Source organism: Rattus norvegicus, chromosome 15 (genome assembly GCF_021556685.1).
Source record: "Rattus norvegicus strain SHRSP/BbbUtx chromosome 15, alternate assembly SHRSP_T2T, whole genome shotgun sequence".
Lineage (NCBI taxonomy): Eukaryota > Metazoa > Chordata > Mammalia > Rodentia > Muridae > Rattus > Rattus norvegicus.
The window spans coordinates 29,373,889-29,388,166 of record NC_141548.1 but is presented as its reverse complement, the minus strand read 5'-3'; the positions used below and the strand labels follow the sequence as shown (position 1 = coordinate 29,388,166).

The 14,278-nt window shown below is 41.1% G+C and overlaps 2 pseudogenes; both read right to left on the bottom strand.

Annotated features, from left to right (window-relative positions):
* Positions 1-4,219: 4,219 nt before the first annotated feature.
* Hsp90aa1-ps15 (heat shock protein 90 alpha family class A member 1, pseudogene 15) lies at positions 4,220-6,479 on the bottom strand (annotated as a pseudogene).
* A 62-nt stretch (positions 6,480-6,541) lies between these two features.
* On the bottom strand, positions 6,542-7,072 carry LOC108352987 (nucleophosmin pseudogene; annotated as a pseudogene).
* Positions 7,073-14,278: the final 7,206 nt, after the last annotated feature.

Sequence of the window (14,278 nt, the reverse complement as noted above, 5' to 3'; positions counted from 1 at the left end):
GGTAGTGCTCCATCTGTTTCAATTTTGTGGAATAGTTTGGATAATATTGGTATGAGGTCTTCTATGAAGGTTTGATAGAATTCTGCACTAAACCCGTCTGGACCTGGGCTCTTTTTGGTTGGGAGACCTTTAATGACTGCTTCTATTTCCTTAGGAGTTATGGGGTTGTTTAACTGGTTTATCTGTTCCTTATTTAACTTCGGTACCTGGTATCTGTCTAGGAAATTGTCCATTTCCTGTAGATTTTCAAGTTTTGTTGAATATAGGTTTTTATAGTAAGACCTGATGATTTTTTGAATTTCCTCTGAATCTGTTGTTATGTCTCCCTTTTCATTTCTGATTTTGTTAATTTGGACACACTCTCTGTGTCCTCTTGTTAGTCTGGCTAAGGGTTTATCTATCTTGTTGATTTTCTCAAAGAACCAACTTTTGGTTCTGTTGATTCTTTCTATGGTCCTTTTTGTTTCTACTTGGTTGATTTCAGCTCTGAGTTTGATTATTTCCTGCCTTCTACTCCTCCTGGGTGTATTTTCTTCTTTTTGTTCTAGAGCTTTTAGGTGTGCTGTCAAGCTGCTGACATATGCTCTTTCCTGTTTCTTTCTGCAGGCACTCAGCGCTATGAGTTTTCCTCTTAGCACAGCTTTCATTGTGTCCCATAAGTTTGGGTATGTTGTATCTTCATTTTCATTAAATTCTAAAAAGTTTTTAATTTCTTTCTTTATTTCTTTCTTGACCAGGTTATCATTGAGTAGAGCATTGTTCAATTTCCACGTATATGTGGGCATTTTTCCCTTATTGTTATTGAAGACCAGTTTTAGGCCGTGGTGGTCCGATAGCACGCATGGGATTATTTCTATCTTTCTGTACCTGTTGAGGCCCGTTTTTTGACCAATTATATGGTCAATTTTGGAGAAAGTACCATGAGGAGCTGAGAAGAAGGTATATCCTTTTGCTTTAGGATAGAATGTTCTATAAACATCTGTTAAGTCCATTTGGCTCATGACTTCTCTTAGTCTGTCGACATCACTGTTTAATTTCTGTTTCCATGATCTGTCCATTGATGAGAGTGGGGTGTTGAAATCTCCCACTATTATTGTGTGAGGTGCAATGTGTGTTTTGAGCTTTAGTAAGGTTTCTTTTACGTATGTAGGTGTCCTTGTATTTGAGGCATAGATATTTAGGATTGAGAGTTCATCTTGGTGGATTTTTCCTTTGATGAATATGAAGTGTCCTTCCTTATCTTTTTTGATGACTTTTAGTTGGAAATTATTTTATTTGATATTAGAATGGCTACTCCAGCTTGCTTCTTCTGACCATTTGCTTGGAAAGTTGTTTTCCAGCCTTTCACTCTGAGGTAGTGTCTGTCTTTTTCTCTGAGGTGTGTTTCCGGTAGGCAGCAGAATGCAGGGTCCTCGTTGCGTATCCAGTTTGTTAATCTATGTCTTTTTATTGGGGAGTCGAGGCCATTGATATTGAGAGATATTAAGGAATAGTGATTATTGCTTCCCGTTATATTCATATTTGGATGTGAGGTTATGTTTGTGTGCTTTCATTCTCTTTGTTTTGTTGCCAAGACGATTAGTTTCTTGCTTCTTCTAGGGTATAGCTTGCCTCCTTATGTTGGGCTTTACCATTTATTATCCTTTGTAGTGCTGGATTTGTAGAAAGATATTGTGTAAATTTGGTTTTGTCATGGAATATCTTGGTTTCTCCATCAATGTTAATTGAGAGTTTTGCTGGATACAGTAACCTGGGCTCGCATTTGTGTTCTCTTAGGGTCTGTATGACATCAGTCCAGGATCTTCTGGCCTTCATAGTTTCTGGCGAGAAGTCTGGTGTGATTCTGATAGGTCTCCCTTTATATGTTACTTGACCTTTTTCCCTTACTGCTTTTAATATTCTTTCTTTATTTTGTGCGTTTGGTGTTTTGACAATTATGTGACGGGAGGTGTTTCTTTTCTGGTCCAATCTATTTGGAGTTCTGTAGGCTTCTTGTATGTCTATGGGTATCTCTTTTTTTAGGTTAGGGAAGTTTTCTTCTATGATTTTGTTGAAGATATTTACTGGTCCTTTGAGCTGGGAGTCCTCACTCTCTTCTATACCTATTATCCTTAGGTTTGATCTTCTCATTGAGTCCTGGATTTCCTGTATGTTTTGGACCAGTAGCTTTTTCCGCTTTACATTATCTTTGACAGTTGAGTCAATGATTTCTATGGAATCTTCTGCTCCTGAGGTTCTCTCTTCTATCTCTTGTATTCTGTTGGTGAAGCTTGTATCTACAGCTCCTTGTCTCTTCTTTTGGTTTTCTATATCCAGGGTTGTTTCCATGTGTTCTTTCTTGATTGCTTCTATTTCCATTTTTAATTCCTTCAACTGTTTGATTGTGTTTTCCTGGAATTCTTTCAGGGATTTTTGTGTCTCCTCTCTATGGGCTTCTACTTGTTTATTTATGTTTTCCTGGAATTCTTTCAGGGATTTTTGTGTCTCCTCTCTATGGGCTTCTACTTGTTTATTTATGTTTTCCTGGAATTCTTTCAGGGATTTTTGCGATTCTTTCAGGCATTTTTGCGATTTCTCCCTGTAGGCTTCTACTTGTTCTCTAAGGGAGTTCTTCACGTCTTTCTTGAAGTCCTCCAGCATCATGATCAAAAATGATTTTGAAACTAGATCTTGCTTTTCTGGTGTGTTTGGATATTCCATGTTTGTTTTGATGGGAGAATTGGGCTCCGATGGTGCCATGTAGTCTTGGTTTCTGTTGCTTGGGTTCCTGTGCTTGCCTTTCGCCATCAGATTATCTCTAGTGTTACTTGTTCTGCTATTTCTGACAGTGGCTAGACTGTCCTATAAGCCTGTGTGTCAGGAGTGCTGTAGACCTGTTTTCCTCTCTTTCAGTCAGTTATGGGGACAGAGTGTTCTTCTTTCGGGCATGTAGTTTTTCCTCTCTACAGGTCTTCAGCTGTTCCTGTGGGCCTGTGTCTTGAGTTCACCAGGCAGCTTTCTTGCAGCAGAAAAGTTGGTCTTACCTGTGGTCCCGAGGCTCAAGTTCGCTCGTGGGGTGCTGCTCACGGGCTCTCTGCAGCGGCAGCAACCAGGAAGACTTGTGCCGCCGTTTCCGGGAGCTTCAGTGCACCAGGGTTCCAGATGGTCTTTGGCTTTTTCCTCTGGCGTCTGAGATGTGTGTGCAGAGAGCAGTCTCTTCTGGTTTCCCAGGCTTGTCTGCCTCTCTGAAGGTTCAGCTCTCCCTCCCACGGGATTTGGGTGCAGAGAACGGTTTATCCGGTCTGTTTCCTTCAGGTTCTGGTGGTGTCTCAGGCAGGGGTCCTGCCGCTCCTGGGCCCTCCCCCACGGGAGCCCAGAGGCCTTATACAGTTTCCTCTTGGGCCAGGGATGTGGGCAGGGGTGAGCAGTGTTGGTGGTCTCTTCCGCTCTGCAGCCTCAGGAGTGCCCACCTGATCAGATGGTTGGGTCTCTCTCTCACAGGGTCTGGGGGCAGAGAGCTGCTGCGGGCCGGGATCCGCGGGTGTGGGACTTCCGGTAAACACAGAGCGTGCCCGGTCCTAGAGGAATTCTGCTTCCCTGTGTCCCAAGCTCACCAGGCAGCTTTCTTGCAGCAGAAAAGTTGGTCTTACCTGTGGTCCCGGGGCTCAAGTTCGCTCGTGGGGTGCTGCCCACGGGCTCTCTGCAGCGGCAGCCTTGTGTTGATGATTTTAAGTCTTCCACTCTGGTTTGATCTTTGTGCAGTTTTGGATGGGGTATCTCATATAAATTTCTTTTTTTTTCTTTTTATCTCATCTGTATTTACCTTTTTAAAGCAGAATGTGATGGGCATTGTTATTTCCACATTCACAAGCCTTGCTGAGTTACAAGACCTAGGGAAACTTAGGGTTTTGTTCTCGATACTTTGGAAAACAAGCCACTTGGGGAATTCTTCTGTCAAGTTGCTTTAGCTTGTGTTTACTTCTAAGACTAGTACATGCAGAATTCAGAATTAACTACAGGGAATGAATAAAATTTTAAGATGAAACTTAAGTCATCTTAATTTGGTCTACTAAGGAATCTAGCTCAACAGCTAAACACTTCAGACCACATAGTTAACATTAATAGTAGGTTACATTACGTCTTACAACAACATTCTATCAACCTCTTGAGTCAAAACTATAGTATCACAGTATCACATGTAGAAATGTTTATCTTCCCCTTAGTTTTCATGCCACACAGATGTTTTAAATGTTAACCAAAATAAACAAAAATCATGGAAAATATATTATCAGAAGGATTGAAGGTAAGCATCAAACACATAGTTCTGGTGAAGCCTAGTCTACTTCTTCCATGCGCAATGTGTCATCATCTCCTTCCAGGGGTAGCATTTCTTCAGTTACAGCAGCACTGGTATCATCCACAGTAGGATCATCCTCATCAATACCTAGACCAAACTTGATCATCCTGTAGGTCCTATTAGCATGGGTCTGTGGATCTTCCAGACTGAAGCCGGAAGACAGGAGTGCTGTTTCATACAGCAAGATGACCAGATCTTTCACAGACTTGTCATTCTTGTCAGCCTCTGCCTTTTGCCTTAAGGTTTCAATAATGGAGTGGTCAGGGTTTATCTCCAGGTGTTTCTTTGCTGCCATGTAGCCCATTGTTGAGTTGTCTCCATGTTTGCTGTCCAGCCATATGTGCTTGTGACGATACAGCATGGGAATGTCACCAATCGGTTTGACACAATCACCTTTTCAACCTTTTTCTCCAAAATATCTTTCATAATTTTGCAGAGGTTCTCAAATTTTGTCTTTTTCTCTTCCTGTTTCTTCTTTTCCTCTTCATGTTCTAGAAGTTCCAGTCCTCCTTTGGTAACTGACACCAAGGTCTTGCCCTCAAATTCCTTCAGTTGTTGCACACAATACTCATCAATGGGTTCAATCATGTAGATTACTTCTAAGCCATGCTTTCGGAGATGTTCCACAAAGGCTGAGTTAGCAACCTGGTCCTTGGTCTTGTGCTTCTGGTTTTCCTTCATCCTGGTGCAGCAGTCCTTCAGAGAAACATCTCATGCCCAGAAGCAGATGTGCAGTATCTCAACAGCTCTGAAAGCTTCTTCTGATTTTGAGAGTCTTCATGAATTCCAAGCTTTATATTTTTTGAGAACTGCTCATAAAACTTTTTGTAGTTCTCTTTCTCTTCAGCCAGTTCAGTAAATAGTTCTAGGCATTTCTTGACCAAATTCTTCCTGATAACTTTCAGAATTTTGCTTTGTTGCAGCATTTCACGGGAAATATTTAGAGGGAGATCCTCAGAATCCACCACCCCTCTGATGAAATTCAGATACTCGGGAATTAACTCCTCACAGTTATCCATGATAAAAACTCAGCGAACATACAACTTGATGTTGTTCTTTTTCCTTCTGTTTTCAAACATAACAAAAGGAGCGCATCTTGGGACAAAAAGAAGAGCCCGGAATTCTAATTGTCCTTCAACAGAAAAAATGTTTTACTGCCAAATGTTCTTCCCAATCATTGGTTAAGCTCTTGTAGAACTCTTCGTATTCTTCATTAGTAATGTCATCAGGATTTCTGGTCCAAATCGGCTTTGTTTTGTTGAGTTCTTCTTGATCAATGTACTGTTCCTTTATCTTCTTCTTTTTCTTCTTGTCACCATCCTTCTTCTCTTCTTCTTCTTCTTCTTCTTCTTCATCAGAACCAACATCTTCTATTTCAGGCTTGTCATCAGACTCCTTTTCTTCTTTTTCTTTCTCTTCCTCTTTCTCTTCCTTTTCTTCAGCCTCATCATCACTGATTTCCTTGTCACGTTCCTTCTCCACAAAGAGAGTAATGGGGTAGCCAATAAACTGAAAATGTTTCTTCACAATTTCTTTTATTCTCCTTTCCTCCAAATACTGTTTGGTCTTCTTTCAGATGCAAGATAACCTTTGTTCCATGACCCATTAGTTCACCTGTGTCAGTCCTCACAGTGAAGGATCCCCCAGCTGAGGACACCCAGGTGTAATTCTCATCATCATTATGCTTCGTGATGACAGTCACTTCCTCAGCAACCAAATATGCAGAGTAAAAACCAACACCAAACTGGTCAATCATAGAGATATCTGCACCAGCCTACAAAGCCTCCATGAAGACTTTGGTGCCTGACTTGGCAATAGTGCCAAGGTTATTGATCAAGTCAGCCTTGATCATTCCAATGCCAGTATCCACAATAGTGAGGGTTCCGTCTTGTTTGTTGGGAATGAGATTAACGTGCAGCTCCTTCCCTGAGTCCAGTTTACTAGGGTTGGTCAAGCTCTCATATCTGATCTTATCCAGAGCATCTGAGGAGTTGGAAATGAGTTCCCTCAGAAAGATCTCTTCGTTCGAGTAGAAAGTGTTGATGATCAAGGACATTAACTGGGCAATTTCTGCCTGAAAGGCAAAGGTCTCAACCTCCTCCTCCTCCATTGGTTGGTCTTGGGTCTGGGTTTCCTCAGGCATCTTGGCTGAATGAGCATGCACGAAACGTGACTAACTACACCGGAACACTGAAGCAACTGGCCTCATATAAATTTCTTCACAGGGACTTTTTATTCAGTATTCTCATCATCAAAATCATCAACTTCTTCATCATTCTCATCACCTTTATAAAGTCTTTTTCTGTGAAACTTTGTTACCACCTTCAGGGGCAGAGGACTTTTCAGACCTAATTAAGCATTTTATGTCCTCTTCATCTTCAACTTCTGACTTTGCATCTCCCTCTGTAGCTACTAGTCACTGTCCACTAATGTGCACAGACCCTGAACCACACTTTAACACCATAGGTAGTATGATCTCAAAGCCCCCAACAGACACTGTTGGTTGTACACACATTTTTACAGTTGCCAGTGTGACGTTTACTGAATTGCCTCTATAGTTCATTGCTTCTAACTCTGTGACCTGTAATTCATCTTTTAACCCTACCCCTAAAGTGACCGTTCTTAATGTTTAACGGTGTTCATTTTTATCCCTATACAATTTAAAGTGATAATCTTTTCATCCTTTAGTTCAAAATGAAAGAGGTAGTTCTGAGGCCCAAGAGCGCTCATGTTCATGTCTGCAAGTGTTATATGAGGTAGAGGCACACACTTTGGTATGAGAGAAGTTAGCTGGAAAAATTGTCTACTCCTCCTCAGGACAGACATACAGAGAGAATCTTGCCAAGACCCATATTTCTTTTTAGAAATTTTGAGATATAAAAGTCTGCATCCCTCTGATAATCTTCCATAGTATTAGCTAGATATTATCTAAATGACACCAATCCTGGCATATTTGCCCTCTCTGTCAGGCTGGACGTGACAAGCAATGGGAAAAAAATGACTTGCATGTGGAGGTGAAGACAACTGATCATGTAAATGTTTTCATGGCTTTAGTGTGAAATCACTGTATGAAAAAAACATTGCTGTGTTTTTAGTTCCTATGGTTTTAGTTCCTTGTATTAAAATCCAGCCCTACTGTCATCTATTTTCTGTTCTGCTCTAACCATTTGTATGATTTTCATCAACCAGCAATAGGGCACACAGCACAGACTGTGGGGGAAACAGGGTTACACAAAATGTATGTGATTAGAAGTCAGGTTGTCTTTTGCCCCTCAGAGTTTGTGCTCAGCTCCCCGTGTGGTTTCTGCCACTGTGTCACCCAGAACACAGTAGTACACAGCTGAGTCTGACTCTTGCACTGAAGCCTTCTGCAAGTGGAAAGATGTGGTTCTTTTTTCATATGTAGCTTCAAAACCTCTGCTGCTTCCCTTGTTGTTGGCTGTTGTAACTTTCAAAAGGAGCTGAGGACCTTCTCCAGGGTATTGGACATACCAGAAAAGAGTCGGGTACCCTGTGCTTGAATAAGTGCAGTTTATAAAGAGAAACTCCTCTTCTGAAAGGGTCACTTGACCTTGTGTCTGGGTCACTGAATTTCCATGTGTCCACTCTGGAGAAATAATAGGATATTTGTGTCATATTAAAGACAAAGCTCTTAATTATATTAATTAAATAATTTTTAGACATTAGACATTTTAAAAAGAAGAGCACAAATTCTCAATCGCTTTACTTACCAAGCATGAACAGCAACATGACAGTCACTAAAACTGGAGAAATGTTCATCTTCAGAGTGATACTCTCAACTCTTCACATGAAGAAATGATGAAATGAAACTAAATGATGAACCTTTGAAGCTTATAGTTCACACAGATCATGATGTTCTGTTAGGAAACTCCACCCCCTGGTGGACAGAGACTAAACTAAGGTGTCTTCTATGCCTCCCAACAGTCAGAAATCTCCTGTCCTCAACACCAATTATAAGACACAGGTCAAACTTCAAAGGGCCCTTATCAATCTAAAGAATATAACAATGGCCATTAGCAGACTGACTGTCATCATGCTTGGGATTCTACTTGACATGAGAGTGTTTCAGTAGAGCAACTGATGGAATTTCTGCTTTGGTCTGTGCCATAGGATGAATTGAATGGCAAGAAGCAGATTTTATCAGTTTATTTTCAATGATTGAAATATGAATGAGATACTATGTGGGCCTGGAGTCATGGAATATATAAAATCACGTATTGCTCTCACAGAAGACCCAGGTTTGATTCCAGAAACCCACATGGTAATTAACAACCACCTGTAACTACGGTTCCATGAAAATTGACTCCTGTCCTCTGTAGGGACTAGGAACACAAACAGCACATAAACACAAATCCAGCCAAAACGCTAATACACATAAAACAGAGTAAATAAATTTTTTAACATTTGTTAAATTTTTAATGGAATAAAGTAATTATGACCTGCCCTAAGAGTGTGTAGTCTGCTCTTTTTACCCTGTAGAAACGTGAAATATGGGTTAGTACTGCCCACTTAGCACATCACTGAAACAATATTTTCAGATTAACTGCACAAGACAGACACAAAAAAAGGGAAAAATTAATAAATAGCATGTATGTCTCATAGGTTATACCATATTTCGCATCAATTATACGGTATTACTCTTTTTTCCTTAGCACATTTTTGTGTCATTATCGGCAGTGGTACCTGCAGGCAGGAAACATAAAAGTAATGATCATTTGAGACACTTGTGACTCTTCCAGAGGACCTGCAGAGGGCATCCCCAGCAACCAGTTTACATAAGTGACTTCAACAAAGATCCATCCTTAAGTGTTAAAACTTCCACTCATGAGTCTGGTCTTCATGGCTGCCATGTTTCTGTGAGACTTCCTTCAATCCTTTAATTTGGTTTTTCAACTTTTTCCTCATTGACAGAATTTGTCTTTGTATACAGCCATTACTTCTCAACTTTATGCACATCTTTTTCCCGATTCTTCTTGTTTTTAAATTATAAATGTTATCTGTAAATGACAGCATTTAGCGCAAAATCTTTTTCTCTTACCATTCAAGGTAATGACTGTTGAGCCCGTCTGCTTTTCCCTCTCCAGCAACTCTTGCAGTTGCTTCAGAATGTGCTCTTCTTCAGTCAGTCCCTAGATAAGATGCATTTGTGTCAGATGAATGACAATAATCAGTTTCTTATTTATTTTTATTTTTACAACTTCATGGCCATACACTTATGAGCATGTTGACATGCTGAATGTGTACATCATATATTCAAATCTCTCAAGTGCAATGAGAAATTATTGCTTGTCCCTAAAAACAGCCATGTCACCATTGTAACCACAAGCTCCTCTTGCTCATCAGATTAGTCATTTAGCACATAGTAATTCCAATACAGATATACCTCTCCCAGCAGCCCTTTACTTAGAAAACAATATTCTATCTCAGTTCTGACTTGATTTCTCTGTGTTACAAGTATATAGTCTCTTCAACAATAGTATCTTATCAATTAGTTACTTTACATAACCAAGAGAAAAGGCTATATATGTTGTTTTGGATATGTAGGGACAATAACTCACATCGAGATATCACATACCTGTGTCCAAAATTTTCATGTAAGAACGTATGAATTCTTTTAGTGATATCTGGAACCTTGCTGCATTATGGTACATGTTGTACTAGTCACTCTTCATTAAAATTATTTTTCTTGGCCTGGCCCAGGATCTCACCAGGTCCCACAGTTCTCTATACCCAAATCCCATGGGGGAGAGAGCTGGAATCTCAGAAAGGCAGACAATCCTGAGAGCTCATGGGAGAACACCACTACTCCTCACATTCCTGGCCCAAAAAATAATTGCCTAGAGCCCTCTCAGCACATGAGTCTTCAGGTGCAAAATACTTCCAGTCTCTGCCTGTGCCCAGAGCTGAAAGCTAGTCGCCAGGAGCCCTGAAACATCTGGAAGCAGAGGTAAGACACCACTACTTCTCTGAGGGACCTTGCTGGAGCCCTCAGGACATACAAACCCAGAGGCAGTGTGGGACAAGACCCTTCTGGTTTCTCCCTGTGCCAGGAGCTAACCCAATCCCACAGCTCTTGGCACCCAGATCCTGCTGGGAGAAAGCCAGTCTCCAGGAATGCTGAAACACAGGTTTACAGGAGGGTCAAGCAAGTGTCAGAGACAGCAAGAACAGCTAACACCAGAGACAACCAGATGGCAAGAGGCAAGCACAGGAAACTAAGCAACAGAAATCAAGACTACTTGGCATCATCAGAGCACTTAAGTTCTCTCACCAAAATAAATACTGAATATCCAAACACACCGGAAAAGGATGATTTGCATTTAAAATCACATCTCTGGATGATGATAGATGCCTTTAAGGAGGACATAAATAACTCCCTTAAAGAAACACAGGACAACCATGTAAACAATAGAAGCCCCTAAAGAGAAAACACAAAAATCCCTAATGAATTACAGGAAAACACAACCAAACAGGTGAAGGAATTGAACAAAACCATCCAGGATCTAAAAATGGAAATAGAAACAACAAAGAAATCACAAGGGGAGACAACTCTGGAGATAGAAAACCTAGGAAAGAGATCAGGAGTCACAGACACAAGCATCACCGACAGAATATAACAGATAGAAGAGAGCATCTCAGGGGCAGAAAATACCATAGAAAACATTGACACAAGAGCCAAAGAAAATGTAAAACATGAAAAGCTCCTAACCCAAAACATCCAAAAAATACAGAACACGATGAGAAGATCAAACCTAAGGATAATAACTATAGAAGAGAGTGAAGATCGCAACTTAAAGGGCCAGTAAATATCTTCAACAAAATTATGGGAGATACTTTTCTATCATAAAGAAAGAGATTCCCATAGACATATAAAAAGCCTACAAACAGATTGAACCAGAAAAGATTTTCCTCCTGTCACATAATAGTCAAAACACCAAATATACAAAAAAAAAGAAAGAATATTAAAAGCAGTAAGGGACAAAAGTCAAGTAACATATAAAGGCAGACCTAACAGAATTACACCAGATTACTCACCAGAGACTAGGAAAGTCGGAAGATCCTGGATAAAAGTCACAGATACACTCTGTGATGGTTTGCAGATGCCTGGCCTGAGGAAGGGCACTATTAGAAGTTATGGCATTAAGACTGAACCCCCAGTGAACGTGATTGTTAGGGGGAGGGTGGTAATGGGGGGAGGATGGGGAGGGGTTAGGGGGATGTTGGCCTGGAAACCGGGAAGGGGAATAACAATCGAAATGTAAATAAGAAATACTCAAGTTAATAAAGATTAAAAAATTAAGTACAAAAAAGGAATAAAAGCAGAAAGATAAATCGGAAAAAAAAGAAGGTATGGTCTTGTTGGAGGAAGTGTGTCATTGTGGGATGGGCTTGGAGAACCTCCTCTTAGCTCCTCCTATGATACTGAGTCTGTTCCTGGCTTCCTTTGGGTAAAGATGTAGAACTCAGCTCCTCCTGCACCATGCCTGCCTGGATACTGCCATGCTGCAGCCATGATGATAATGGACTGAACCTCTGAACTTAAAAGCCAGACCCAACTAAATGTTGTCCTTAATAAAATTTACATTGCTCATGCTGTCTGTTCATAGTAATAAGACCGTAACTAAGACATACACCTTGATTTTCATGTGGGAGCCCTAACAGCAGAAGCAGGGGCTCTTTCTGACTCTGATGCCTGCCTTTGAATCCCTTTCTCCCAGTTGAGTTGGCATGCCTGGCCTCAATAGGGGAAGATATGCCTAATCCTACTGCAGGGTGATATCCACGGGAGGTCTCTCTATCTCTGAAAAGCAAGGGAAGGGCTGTGGGTGGAAGAGTTGTGGAACTGGAAGGAGAAGAGGGAAGGGGAGCTGTCATCTGGATGTAAAGCAAAGTAATTAATGAAAGAAAAGAAATCAAGTGACAACAGAGAGTGAGGAGGATGATGGGAAACAGGAGGCCATCATTCTTCATTGCTAGAAGCATAAACTGTTATAAAATCCTTTAGAAATGGGTGTGAAGCTTTCTCAGACCTAAATGCTGAAGTCTTATGCAGCTCAGATATGTAATTGCTGAGTATGTATCTGAAGGACTCTGTGTCTTACTTCAGAGATGCTTGCTCAATCTTACTTATTGCAATTGTATTCAAAATTGCTAGGGAATGAAGGAATCCTACATGTTTATACACAACATGTGGTGAATCACACTGCCTAGTGCTTGTCTGTCAACAAACCAACATCTGCACATTAGGAATGTATATATGCTTCTCACATGCTGTTGTAAAACCATGGGAAAAAAAGTGGAAAATATTTCAACCAAACCAAAGTGTACCCTTCCCTTCAGGATTGCTTAATATCAAACTGTTAAAAAGCTGTCCAATCAATGAAGCCCTCTCTACTTGTACTCTTAATTCCTATTGCATACAGGATAGAAGCAGAATGTCTCCACTGGGTAGAGTGTGCTCTGCCTCAGGTCTTCTCAGTACAGTAGGTTTGTGTGCAGGCTGCAGGTGGCTGGGGATCACTGTGTGCTCACTCACTGCACAGAAGTAGACAGCAGAGTCACTGGGTTGGGAGTCATTGATGTGCAGGGAAACATGCAGGCTGGCTTTATTGAGGTGAGCTGTGAATCTGCCTTCTTGCTTGTCACCATTGGAGACGATGGACATCAGGACCTTGGGGCCTTCCCCAGAATGCTGTCTGTACCACCAGAAAGAATAAGAAGAACTATCACTGAAAGTGCAGTTGAGAGAGGATGTGTCTCCCTCTGAGACAATGAGGGATTCTGGGCTCTGCTGCACCTTCTGCTGGCTGCTCACCCCTGTGGAGAAAAACAAAGGTCAGATAATCAAGAAGGGATACGAAAAGATGCAAGCCCTTCAGAAGGGTCTTTTCATGGGCCTCTTGCCCCTAACTAGAGATTAAAACATCTGGGTTTCTACCATTTGCCTGGAACAGAAAAGAACTTTACATCTCACACCTGGATCCCAAAGGAATTTCCAAACTTACCATTGAGCTGGAGTAACAGGACGACTAGTAAAACACTGAAGGATTTCATTCTCTCCTCTCTTCACTGAGGATTCAGATTCTCAACCCTGAACTCATATAGTCATATTCAAGTTTCCAGGTCCCCTATTTTAGGAAACAGGAAACAGAGCTTTGCTAGCAATCAGAAAAGTGACTCTTCACCCCCTAAACAGCATCAAGCCTTTCCTCCAGTCCTCCCTCTACACCTCACTCTTCCTGCCCACACCATCCCCTTTCTCCCTTTCTCTGTGAGAATATTGCTCAACACTGCCACCTTGTGGGCTCATGATCCTTAGCAAGGAAAGAGTCAAACCATAAAAAAGTAAAGTACTGGACAGTTGAGCTGGAATATTGAAGAGACATTAGTTCCAGGTCAGGGTTGGGAGTGAGGTGAGTTTGTGTGTACACAATCAGAAGATGTCTCCTTTCTCAGTAGTAATAAGTATTGCACACAGTCAGTCAGTCTTGTGCACTGAAAAATCACTATGAAACATCAGCCATGGAAATCTAAGTGAGGATCTAATATATAGCATAGCTCTAACCCTTGTCACTCTCATTCAAATCCATCTTCAAACTTACAAATGTCTGGGCAGACTCTAAACAGGGTCAGAAACTAGGCCAGAGCCTAGAAAGGTCTGGAATTCTTCAATCCATTTGGAGCCAAGAGGACATTTGTGTGTAACAAACTGAACTTGGGTTGGTCAAGGAAAGATGGAGCTGTGTTGTACACCTAAACTCAAAATACAACCTAGACAACTTGTTCATTTCTCTAAAAGTATTATTCTATTTTCTTCAATAAAGTCCTGCTGAGTAGGTATGGATCTGTGGAAATTCTAGATCTCATGTCTTTCTCCCTCCCTCTTTCTGACTGTCTGACTCTCCTCAATCTCTCCCCTTT